Here is a 10,862-nt window from a genome sequence, read left to right on the forward strand (position 1 = left end):
ACCTCCTTGTCTCTTGGTTAAGAAAAGTAAATCACAGCAGATGCAAAATACAGCTCAAAGAATACTATTCAGCTCTGCCTATACTTCTGGCGATTTATCTGTGACAAAGCCCCTGCTGAGGAAAACATACAATTGGAGGGTATGAGCTTCTTGCAATCAATACGGACAAAACATGGACAGACGCATTTAACTTGGGACCAAGCGAGCTCTTTTCCACTGGTCTCTTTTCCATTGGTGTAACTCTTGTTAATTGCAGTTGTGCTGTTCGCAATATACTGCTGTAAACGAGAGAACCATTAGTCCACTAAGGCTGATTTTGGGTTTGAAGTGTGCGGTGAGGGCTGTAGCTATGGATCTGCAGGTAATTTTTCTGTTTCCAAATAAATTACATCATCCAAATTCTTTATTAGTTATTTTAGTGCCAGAAATGCCAGAGAGAAGCTCATTTGAGTGACAGAAGGAACCAAAGATACAGGCTTTCCATCCATGCCCTTGGCAAGATTTTGCAATACGTGCTTATAGTAGTATTGCAGCTGAACTGAACAGTAGTCTGCTTGTCTATCCACACCATTTTATTGTCTCTCTCACTTATTTTGGACTTGCCTCACACTTGGCAGTTTTCATGGCACCTATTTCTATGCACAGGCGAGGAATCTGCTCAGTGCCACAGAATGCATTTCATTAGTGGTTTTGCATAACGCTGTCTCCACGTCAGTAATAAGCAGCCTAGCGCAGTGTGAACCAAAGGCCAAGCAAGTCCACTGAATTCAGTGGATTTACCCATGCTTTACCTATCTGAAGACTGCTTCTCACACAACTGACTGCGCAGTAACAATTTTCAAGGTCTGGGTGCATGTTCAGAAGCTTTTTGAGTGAGGGACCAGGAAGGTGTGATGAGTGGATTGCCAGCACAGCCCAGGCTTAGCGGATGATGCAAAGTAAGACATTAGGAAAAACGAACAGTAGGAGAAGTTGCTGCAGTACTTTCCATCATGCTGTTTGTGTAAAAATACTGGTCTGTCACTGCTGCATACACCTGCGATGGTATTTTCCCCTAAGCTTTCTTATAGTCCAATAAGCTACTCACATTCTCACCACATTAGAAAGAAGTTTTAATAACTAATTACGTTCACTGGAGTAGGAAAAGAACAAACGGGTGGTTGGGATGCAGTTGTGGAACTCGCTAAATGGTAAGAAATTGTTTGCTGATAGATGCTTTACTTTCACATGCATTTTGCAGTGTTAGTGTCTTGATGTTCTGTTAAGTTCCTTATTCTGAACGTATTTATCTTAATTAGTTATTATAGCTAGAGACTAATTGTCTAATTTCATTTTTTTTAGTCATTTGTTGGCGAGCGAACATAAAATCGCTCAGAATCTCTAACAGTGTGACTGGGGTAATTAGTTACAAGTGAGCAATAAGAAGCAATTTGAAAAGGTATTATAGGTTTTTCTCCACCTTTCTCATCTGAGAGCTGTAAGATACTTGATTAAAATCAGCGATAAAAGTATATCACTGGAATGAAGCAGCATTTTTGTAATGAAGTACAGGTGTTTTCTTAAATGTCATGTGGTCCAAGCTGGTGGGTTTTTTTCACCCCCCCCTCTCCCCTGCAGTACAGGTCGTCATATCAAATGCACAGCAACCAAGGGTTGAAAAAGGGACTTTGCAATATAGCCATGAGCCTCAGCAAGCTCGAGGCTTCCCAGGATTTTGGGCTCAAGCTCTCAGCTGGCATCAGCCAATATAAAACAATGCTTGGTTTCCCAATGTCACTTAGACCGCACCCATGTGAATGTGGTAAGAACGGGATGGTCTGCCAGCATCAGCTGATCCAGTTGTTTGCCATAACTCAGACAGCACATTAGGGACTGTCACGCACAAGACAAGGTAGAATAGTGCCTGTCTTGCAAGAGGAGGTAGCCCATGTGGTTTTGAATTACTGTCACAACTCCTGCTGACCCATCTCTTTGCTTTATCCACAGTGAGGATGTGTTGTACTGGCAATGCAGCCTCCTCCAGACTTGCCTTGATCATCTGTTCTTATCTTATTGCTAAACTTTCTGGTTGCACAAGGTATTGAATGTTTTAACAAAAAATTCTGCTTAAAGAATAAAAGGAAATAATTAGATTTGTATTGAAAGGACACGGAGGTTTTTTTTGATAATCAACACTAAATTTCAGACTATACGAATGTGATTATCACTAGAAGATGACCAGTAATCGTGTGGGTGTTTCTTTTCTGAAGTACCTGATACCTCATGATATTTTATATATGTATATTTTTATGAGATCTTATGAAGTAGGAAAATGCAGTTTCTTCCCAGATTACATGATAAAAAAGGTTAAATAGCCCACAGCCACACATGAAGGCTATAGTGGATCTGGGTCTTACCCCGGATGTCCCACGTCAAGACGGATGCCTTAGGCTGCTGGTATTCTTGACTCTGAATCAACTAAAAGAAAAAATACAGGTGGAAAAGGAGGAAGGAAAAATCAAGCAAAGTATTTTTTAAGTAGGTTTTGTCTGCTCCAGGTGACACTAAACATAAGCCAGAAATAATTCATGATTTAAAAATAGAGAGTATTTTAATAAAATACATAATATTAGCCTACTTAGCAGAGGTAGGCATATTCTTGTTATGAGACAAAGGCTAAAAGAAATTAGGCTTCAAAGAAACCCTCATCTTACATCAGAGATGTATAATTTTGTTTTAGCACCTGTTTGGTTACAGTGAGTCTGAAGGGTTGAAGTGTTTTTCCTTACTGACCAGCGGTGTATTTATTTGGCCTTAGTGTACCTTCCAGCCAAAGGAGGAGCGGAGGGGAAGGCTCTAATGATGAAGCCATGTTGCAAGCTGGAAGTGGAAGGGTAGTGGCATGTCTGTTTTATGGGTAAACTTTAGCCTGAGTGGAACTAAGCAAGGATGATCCGCAGGAATCATCATGTTCTTGGTGTCAGAAACAGAGAAAGAGACTGGGAATCCAAGACAAGGCATCCTGCTTGTTATCTGTATGAGAAATTTCTAGGATAAGTAATGCTGTAATGGGAATACTACCCGAAGCTCAAACGAAAAATGAGATGTTGAAAAATGTTGAGTTCTTTCTGGTGAATTGCGAAGGTGAATGTCTTCCTGCCCTAATTTCTCTTACTTTCTGCTGCTAGAAGAGAAAATGTCAGACAGGATGAGGTGTATTTACGTAGCCACAGTTGACATTTTTAGAGTCACTAGATGGTATTTAGACCTGGATGACTGAAAATACTATAGTGTATGCTTATGAAGGAAACATTTTTGGCTTTTAAATCTATGAATCAATGGGGAATTAAATATATATTGGATTAAATTCTAAGTTTGGAAATGTTTGATATATGCACATATGGGTGGCACTTGGAGAGAGATCAAGAGGATTGGAATAGCTAGTTAGCCAAACGAGCTCTTCCTATGGAGTTTATTTTCTATACACCAGTTCTGTGGGATTTCCATGGGGTTTCAGGCGATGGTGGAATAGATGTCAGAAGTAACACTTTTTTGTACACCAGCATGACTCAGGATGGGAAGGGGAACCAAGGGGAGATACAACTAATAGATTTCCACTGTATTATGTAAATGTTATCAATTATTTAAAAATAATTCCCTCTTCCGACTTCCCCTAGATGGAATAAAAATGTCTTTTTTGTTATGTTTCTTTGTTTCTCTGACAGAGTTATCTTCGAACTGAGGGAGAATTTTTATCTTAAAGCCACTACAAGAAAGGAACACTATAAAAGGTATTGTGTTTCTGCAGTTGCTCACCAAGTCTCTTGAGTATTTTGCTGCTTTGTCATCATGTATGTTCTTAAATCATTGTCCTTTTATTTTTTTAAATTATCTTTACACCTCTCAGAAATTCATTAGTTTGCATGCTATTGAAGGCCTACTAAAATTTGTTTTAAAATGGTAGAATGGTTGAGGAGCAGAAAGAAGGAAATACCCATGATAAATATTAAAACTGTGGAACTAGGACAGGAACCTCTGTAACTCTATATTGTGTTGAGAGATGACACGCTGGCGAGGCTAAAATTGAAGTGCTAGCTGAGGAAAACAGGGACGACAATTTTCTCTTTTGTGACTTCACGCCTTCTCTGGTCCATGTCTCCCTTCTCCTTCCACCATGGAAATCCTCATTTAGTTTCATTCTACCCCTGACAGAGCAGGGGATGTCTCTTACTGCGTGACTTCTCCCTACGGCCACATTTACAGCAGGCGGACTCTAAGCATTCACTTCCTATCCTGTTCTCAGCTTGTGCTCGTGCTTTCCTAAGGTTTTTCTGTACCTGAAAAATCTACCTACAAGCTAGATTAAAGGCTATGGTTCCGTCTTGCATTCCACCTCTTTCCGCAGTAAGGGTCATGCTCTTAAGATGTGTCTTCCTCTCTCCATTCCCTCCCCACCAATGTCTTAGCCTTTCTTGAGATGGAAAGGCCAGTCCTCTGGTTGCTTAGAGGATGACCACAAGCATTTTCAGCTGCTGTGAATTCACCTCAATACTTTGGTGTGCCTGTTTTAAATCTGAGGGCTTGGTGGTGAATAATGGGATTCAATATTAAAATACTCTGTTGTTTTCCTGAAATACTACTCCCTTCTGTGTGCTGCTTTATTTTTCTCAGTGTAGGTGGATCATAGTTTTAGCCAAGCATTCTTTGAAAATAATCCTCTGAATAATAAGTATCATGTTACTGATTTTTATAAAGTTCTTTCCATTTTCATTTGATTATTTTTAGATTAAACACTGTCCCTTCTATATATGTCAAAACTGAAAGTGTATATAGCCCATTTAAAGTTTCAAAGCCGTTTGTAGGAAGGATTCTCAACAGAGTTTACATTGTATTTACTGTCGGAATTGTCTCCTACTTACCTCTGTTTACTTATATAGTCTTAATGAAATGAGTTAAAAGTGTTTATTATAGCTGGAATGCATTCCTATTTATACAGTGCAGGATTTTCATTTTGATAGAATAGAGGGAATTTGTTTTAAACTTTTGAAGTGGCTAGACAGTTAAAGCAAAATTATTATTTTTCCCACTCAGCACAGTTACCAGCAGAATGGTTATTAAAAAGGGATGTTTGAATAGAAAGTTCGTTCTTGGAGCAGATCTTCAGTGATCTGAAAGAAGTATTTCTGCTTCCAAATAACTGTAATTAGACACTAGTGATAAGTGCATTCCTGGAAAGAAGAAATATTATTGATGTGCGATATAAGCTACAAAAAGCATGAAGATTTAGTCAAAGATACAAAAGTAGGATAGCGTTGGAAGGGATGAGGTCAGTGTCTAACTATAGCTATCTGGAAGAAAATGATCTGTCCAAAAGACAATTGACAGTGAACCCCTAAATCCAATACTTTCCGCAATTTCTACTGATTTTCGGGTCAGGGTCAACCTCAGCACAGACGACATAGTTTAAATGTGGTAGTTGTCCAGTTGAAATGGAGGCTTATGATAAGGTCAAATTCAGAATAGGTTTTATAGGCAGGAAAAGAGGGATAGGGAGAAGGGGGAATCCCCGGGGGTTCAGTAGGGGTGTTGGTATGTTGCCAGCTGCAAGGTTGTGGTGACCCCCGCCACCCTTTCAGCTGCATACGGAGCAGAAGGGAGACACCGTATCCCGGTGCTGTGCTGCCAGCCGTAGGGCTGCCGACTGAGAGCAAGCTGCTCGACCGTGTCTTCAGAGCCACTGACAGAAGAAACTTGCACAAAAACCTCCCTAACCGATGTGAGTAACAGTCAAATTATTCTAGCTGAAGTTTTCCTAAAAGACAAATAAAGCCTAAAGGAAAGATCTACCAGGGAAAAATTCAGCCCAAACGTTTAAATTTTGATAGAGCTGGAAGCCAATGAATAAAAAGCTCTTACAATAAAGATATGAATCTTAGTTGTGAAAATTGCTATTTGCAGTGATGTAATAAAAATACTTTTTGATAAATGTACGAATGTAACACTTTGCAGATTAAGCACAGCACTGCATTTCTGCTTCATGCAAGTGAAGATCTAAATGAGTAAAGAACGCTTGAGTCTGGACTAATCAATGGGGTTACTATGGCGTCTTGATTTACCCAATGATATGAACGAGGCATGTCCTGGACATGATTCTCTGAAGGCCTATTTGACTGCCAGTGTAACCCCAGAGAAGCCAATATGCTTGGCTAATAGAATAGAAAATGCTTCTGAGTGATAAAGATTTCTGCTTTGAAGATTCAGCAATGTTTTGCACCTGAAAACAGGTAAGTTAAATTGGCAGTTCTTGTGACGTTGTTTCTGCCCCTCAAACAGGCGGCAGTGCTCTGGAGCAGGACGTTTTTTCCAAAGTGTAACAAAGACTGCTCTGTTGGCAATGTTAGAGAGATGTTACAGGCCAAAATCCATCCTATGGAATGATGAGTCTCTCTGAGACTATCATTAAAATGTGTCTGTTTTTCCTGCCTTTATATGTTTATGCATGAGCTGGATAATTATTCAAGACATCAGATGAGCTAAATACTTTTATTTTGCTCAGATATTATTTATTAGTTCTCAAATGCTTGTTTGCCTTGTAACACTAAAAAGCTGTGGTGTTAATCAGCACAAACTTGGATTGCATCCTAAACTTACACGGGTAAAATGAACTTGGACTGCATTTTAAATATACAGATGCTGAAACAGTGAAGGGTCTATCACTGCCATCTTTGAATCTGCACATACAGTTGCAGAAGGCAGATCTATAGTTTTGGTCTAACGGAGTAGGTTTACTTAGTGCCTCAGGCTTCCAAATTTAGCTTTGTGAAAAAAATACTTGATTTAGAATGAGACAGATGTTACTGGAGAGAATTAGAGCTAGTGGGCCTCGTTCTGTTTCTTCCCTCTTTTTGTATTGCTTTAATCTCCATTGATACTGTTCCTGGTTTAAAGCAATGTAAGGTCAAAATCTGGTTGTTTTTAATGAGAGAGGTTGAAATATGGGAGAATAACGCAGTAGGATTGGTTGGTAAGCAGCTGAAAAAATTAATTTGATTTAGTAGCTTCCAGAATTAAACATGAATATTGACATTTTTCCTTTCCTGTTTATACAAATGTTTTCAGTTCTCTGGTGGAGCAATAGAGCAGCCACACAAGCCACTAGATATGACTGTGAGAGTTAAACAAGACACGTGTTTAGTAAAACAGGAGAGGGGTTTTTGTTTTGGTTTTTCTCCTGAAAGCAGTAAGAAAACCACAGGGAAGATGCTTGCTCTGAACACTTCAGAACTGTGATTCCCCCCCCCCCCCCCCGCAATGCCAGTTTGTTTATTGGCATAAAATGCTATGGGAGATATGAAGTGTTTGATTCAGATGGATTAAAAGATCTATTTCCTTTTGATGCATTTATTTGCATTAATCTTAAAAGTAGTAACTGGAAATGCCCTCATAAACCCTGAGATTGGAGCCCTAGAATTAAAAACATTTGTTATTACCCAGGAATGTAGCTATGTAGCCTTTCTTCTACTGTAATCTACAGATCTCATTTAGCTGCATGCAGCCCTGTTCTGAAACATAAAAGGAAGGAAATCTCTCAGTAGCCTGAAATCAAATTATCTCTCTGTGTTAATCTACATGTAAAACACCCAAGCCCACTTCTTTAAAGGAAAATAGTTTAACTGATAAGCAAAGCTAGACTGTGTGCTTTGGATACGAGAATTAAGTGGAGTTTTTTGGGTTTTTTTGTCTGCAGAGTACTATTTATAGCATCAATTAACTCCTCATGGTTGGGATAATTCATTTGACACATCTGTTGCTGAGCTTAAACACTCACTGTTCTGTGGGGTCACAGTCGGATTTTTTTTCCTCTCCTCTCAAACTGTGTGGTGAAATGACCATTTTCTAACTGATGGCAGTTAGTTTAAATACACTGTCTACTGACACCGTTATTGTATCATTTGGAACAGATGAAGCAGGCTGTTCATCTACCTAACTGCACAGCTGACCTGATCTTTGTTGCTTGCCATTTTGTTATTTATTTTATGTTAGAAGATAGCACAATAATCTCTTTTATGAAAGGATGATTATGGCCATCTGCAGGATTTTCCAGCCTTGCTGTAATATTTCAGTTATTCCATTTTGCCAATGAGAAACTCGTCTGGCTATGGAAATTGCTGCCTACCCACTGACTCTCTTGTTCCTACATTTTGTGAAATGGAGATTTTAATGCTTGTAAATATATGGCTGTTTTCAGCTGTAGGTTCACACACACACAGTTTCAGACTGCATTTCTGTCAGTAGCTTTTCTCTTAAAATGGAAGCCCTTTTACCAAAACTCAAAACATCTAGAAGCCAAGAAAAATGAGGATACTTGTATATTGTTTAGTGAAATCTTTTAAGTATTCTGTGGAAGTAATTGCATAAGGTTGTAACAGTTTGTTGATGTGATTGGCTTATTTATGGCCAAATTGGATTGTATATTAATGAAGCCAAGCTTTAAAATACTAGGGGAAGAACTAGGGAATGAAGTTACGAACTATGCTGCTTTTGATCTTTATCTTTTTCTCTTTCTCATTGAAATAGCCCTGTTCTAAGAATAGACTTATTGATTTTTGGTGGCTCTGCTTGCAAGGTAGCCTCTACAGTAAGGAAGTATTTCTGTTGAAAATGAGATCAGACCCAGTCCATCCATACAACCCTATGCAGACAACAATGCATTGATAGTTAATTTAATGCCTGATACTATCTAGCATTCACATAAGCTGTATTGCTTGAGTTTGTTTTTTTTTTCTAGCTGCTTGGAAGACAGTATTCTAGTAAAATGGTTATAGTGGAATTTTCTACTCGATAAAAGTTTGCACAGATTGTCTGTTTCTGCTCGCAGTGGAAGCACAGTGGTTAAAGTGTCTATTGATGTCAGTGGGAATCAGATTGGGGTCAGAGGAAGCGGTGAAGCTTGGTACCGTATAGCTTCTGCTAAAAGCTTCTATGAGAATACCTGGAAACCTGTATATACATGAATCAGAAAGGGACCACAAAGTGCAATCAATTTTTAAGTAGAACTCCTTATTGATTTCAGTGGGGGAGACCTTTGAAAAATCGATGACATGCAGCAGCTTTAGGATGCAATGACATGTGTTCTGTGGTGTTAAAGTGATCAGCCTGTGAACTAATCAAGCCGGTAACAATCATGTTTGGAAAGTTCCAAGGCAGAAGAAAAGGTGTCAGAGGTTTGAGAAGCAGCAAATTTACTATTCATATTCCAAAAGAGATAGTAAAGTATGATCTTGTTCATTCTAGCTTTAACTTCCAAGTTGCATTTTATTTCTGTAGAAAAACAAAAAATATAAAGAGGAATATAAAAGTTTCTGGGGATATGTAAACATAGGCCTGTTCATTATAATGTACAGTATTAAGCAAATGGAATTGCTGAAATCTTCAAAAAATTCTGAATTTTTCCATGAGATTTGTGCACACCATTCAGCTCAGCTGGTTACTTCAGACTTGGCTTCTTGATTTGGGGGGAGGGGAGCGCTGTCTCCCAAATGCCACCCAACTAAAGTAGATAAATAGAAATTAAGTTGTGCAAAACAGTGATTCTCTTTATGTAGGGAATGAAATGTTAATGATGCTAATATTTTCATAGTCGTGGCTGAGTTGACAGAATTAAGACTTATTGAGATAGAACAATAGCAAGGGATTTTAACTGTCACATTCAAATTCAGCAGATGTGTACTAAAGTCAGAATTCAGCCATCTCTACATTGTTCAGTCTTTTGATATTTACAAGATTTTTAAAAAAGCTATTCCGCCTAGACACTCACATGAAAATATATGGGGAGTGTTTCTTTACACAGAGGATTTACAGTGCACAGTGTGAATTTATAGACTATCGCATACCCCATTAAACCTTAGTGTGGACACTTAGTAGGTGTGAGGTAACGTGATGCCACTTTGCTGTGCTGTTCTATGCTTAATTAACACAAACACTGATCTTTGAAGGAAGTGTGGCATAACGAGTGCTCTGTGACGGAAGACTTCAGCTTACTCAGTGTAGACAAGTTCTTAGGTCCTGGAGAGCAAGAGCTCCGCTTCAGAAAGGTGCTGTTACACTGTTCTGGTCTATGAATGATAAATTTCAAGGAGAAATGGCAATTTTTTACATTGGCTAAAACTAATTGTAGGCTAAAACATTTACTTTAAAAATTGCCCTTGTAAAAATATTTCAATTTGAAGTTTAATGCATTACTGAATTATTTATCCTATTATATGTATGCAGTTGTTATAAAGGTGTTCTGTATTGCTCTAATTTATTTTCCTTTCCATTTGGGAGTACAGTATAGCAATTGAAATGTATCTTATTAGGGAAATAGAGTGACAGTATAATTAAAGCTATGTAGGCACACTGTATCACCAAGCCCTGAAAACACTGCATGAATTTTTGGAAGGAAAACCCAAAAAATTCCTAGTAGCAAACTGCTGAAGTGAGGAATCGTTACCGAAGGGAAGCTGTAGAAAGATGACTGGTATCATTTAAACATGCATTGACTAATCCACAAGAGAGAATGTATTAGATATAAGAAAATTCTGTATTATTTTTTGCTGAGAACTGTATCTTTTGTAAGTTAATACAATATGATTTCAGTGCTGTTAATTAAGGGGTTAATTAAAGTATTAATTTTTAAATGGACTGGGAACCATTATGGTAAGATTGGAGATGTTATGGTGCTACTGACCAGAGCCAGTTCTGTAGTGAGTGAAGTGTTGGAACTGTATTGCGTGTACAAAGATGTATGTGTGTCTGGATTCTTTCGTTGGTGTTGCCAAACCCAGACCGTAGTATGATATTCTGCAAATTTATTCACAGAATTTATTTATTTCTACAAAATG

The 10,862-nt window shown here is 38.3% G+C and overlaps 1 protein-coding gene across 1 annotated transcript in view; it reads left to right on the forward strand.

Annotated features, from left to right (window-relative positions):
* ARVCF (armadillo repeat gene deleted in velocardiofacial syndrome) overlaps positions 1-10,862 on the forward strand; it is a 293,335-nt gene that overhangs the window by 105,491 nt on the left and 176,982 nt on the right. Inside the window, 1 exon segment of the mRNA XM_009318531.1 lies at positions 3,705-3,770. The gene's annotated coding sequence lies outside the window, so the exon portion shown is untranslated.

This window comes from Pygoscelis adeliae, unplaced genomic scaffold (genome assembly GCF_000699105.1).
Source record: "Pygoscelis adeliae isolate BGI_AS28 unplaced genomic scaffold, ASM69910v1 Scaffold410, whole genome shotgun sequence".
Lineage (NCBI taxonomy): Eukaryota > Metazoa > Chordata > Aves > Sphenisciformes > Spheniscidae > Pygoscelis > Pygoscelis adeliae.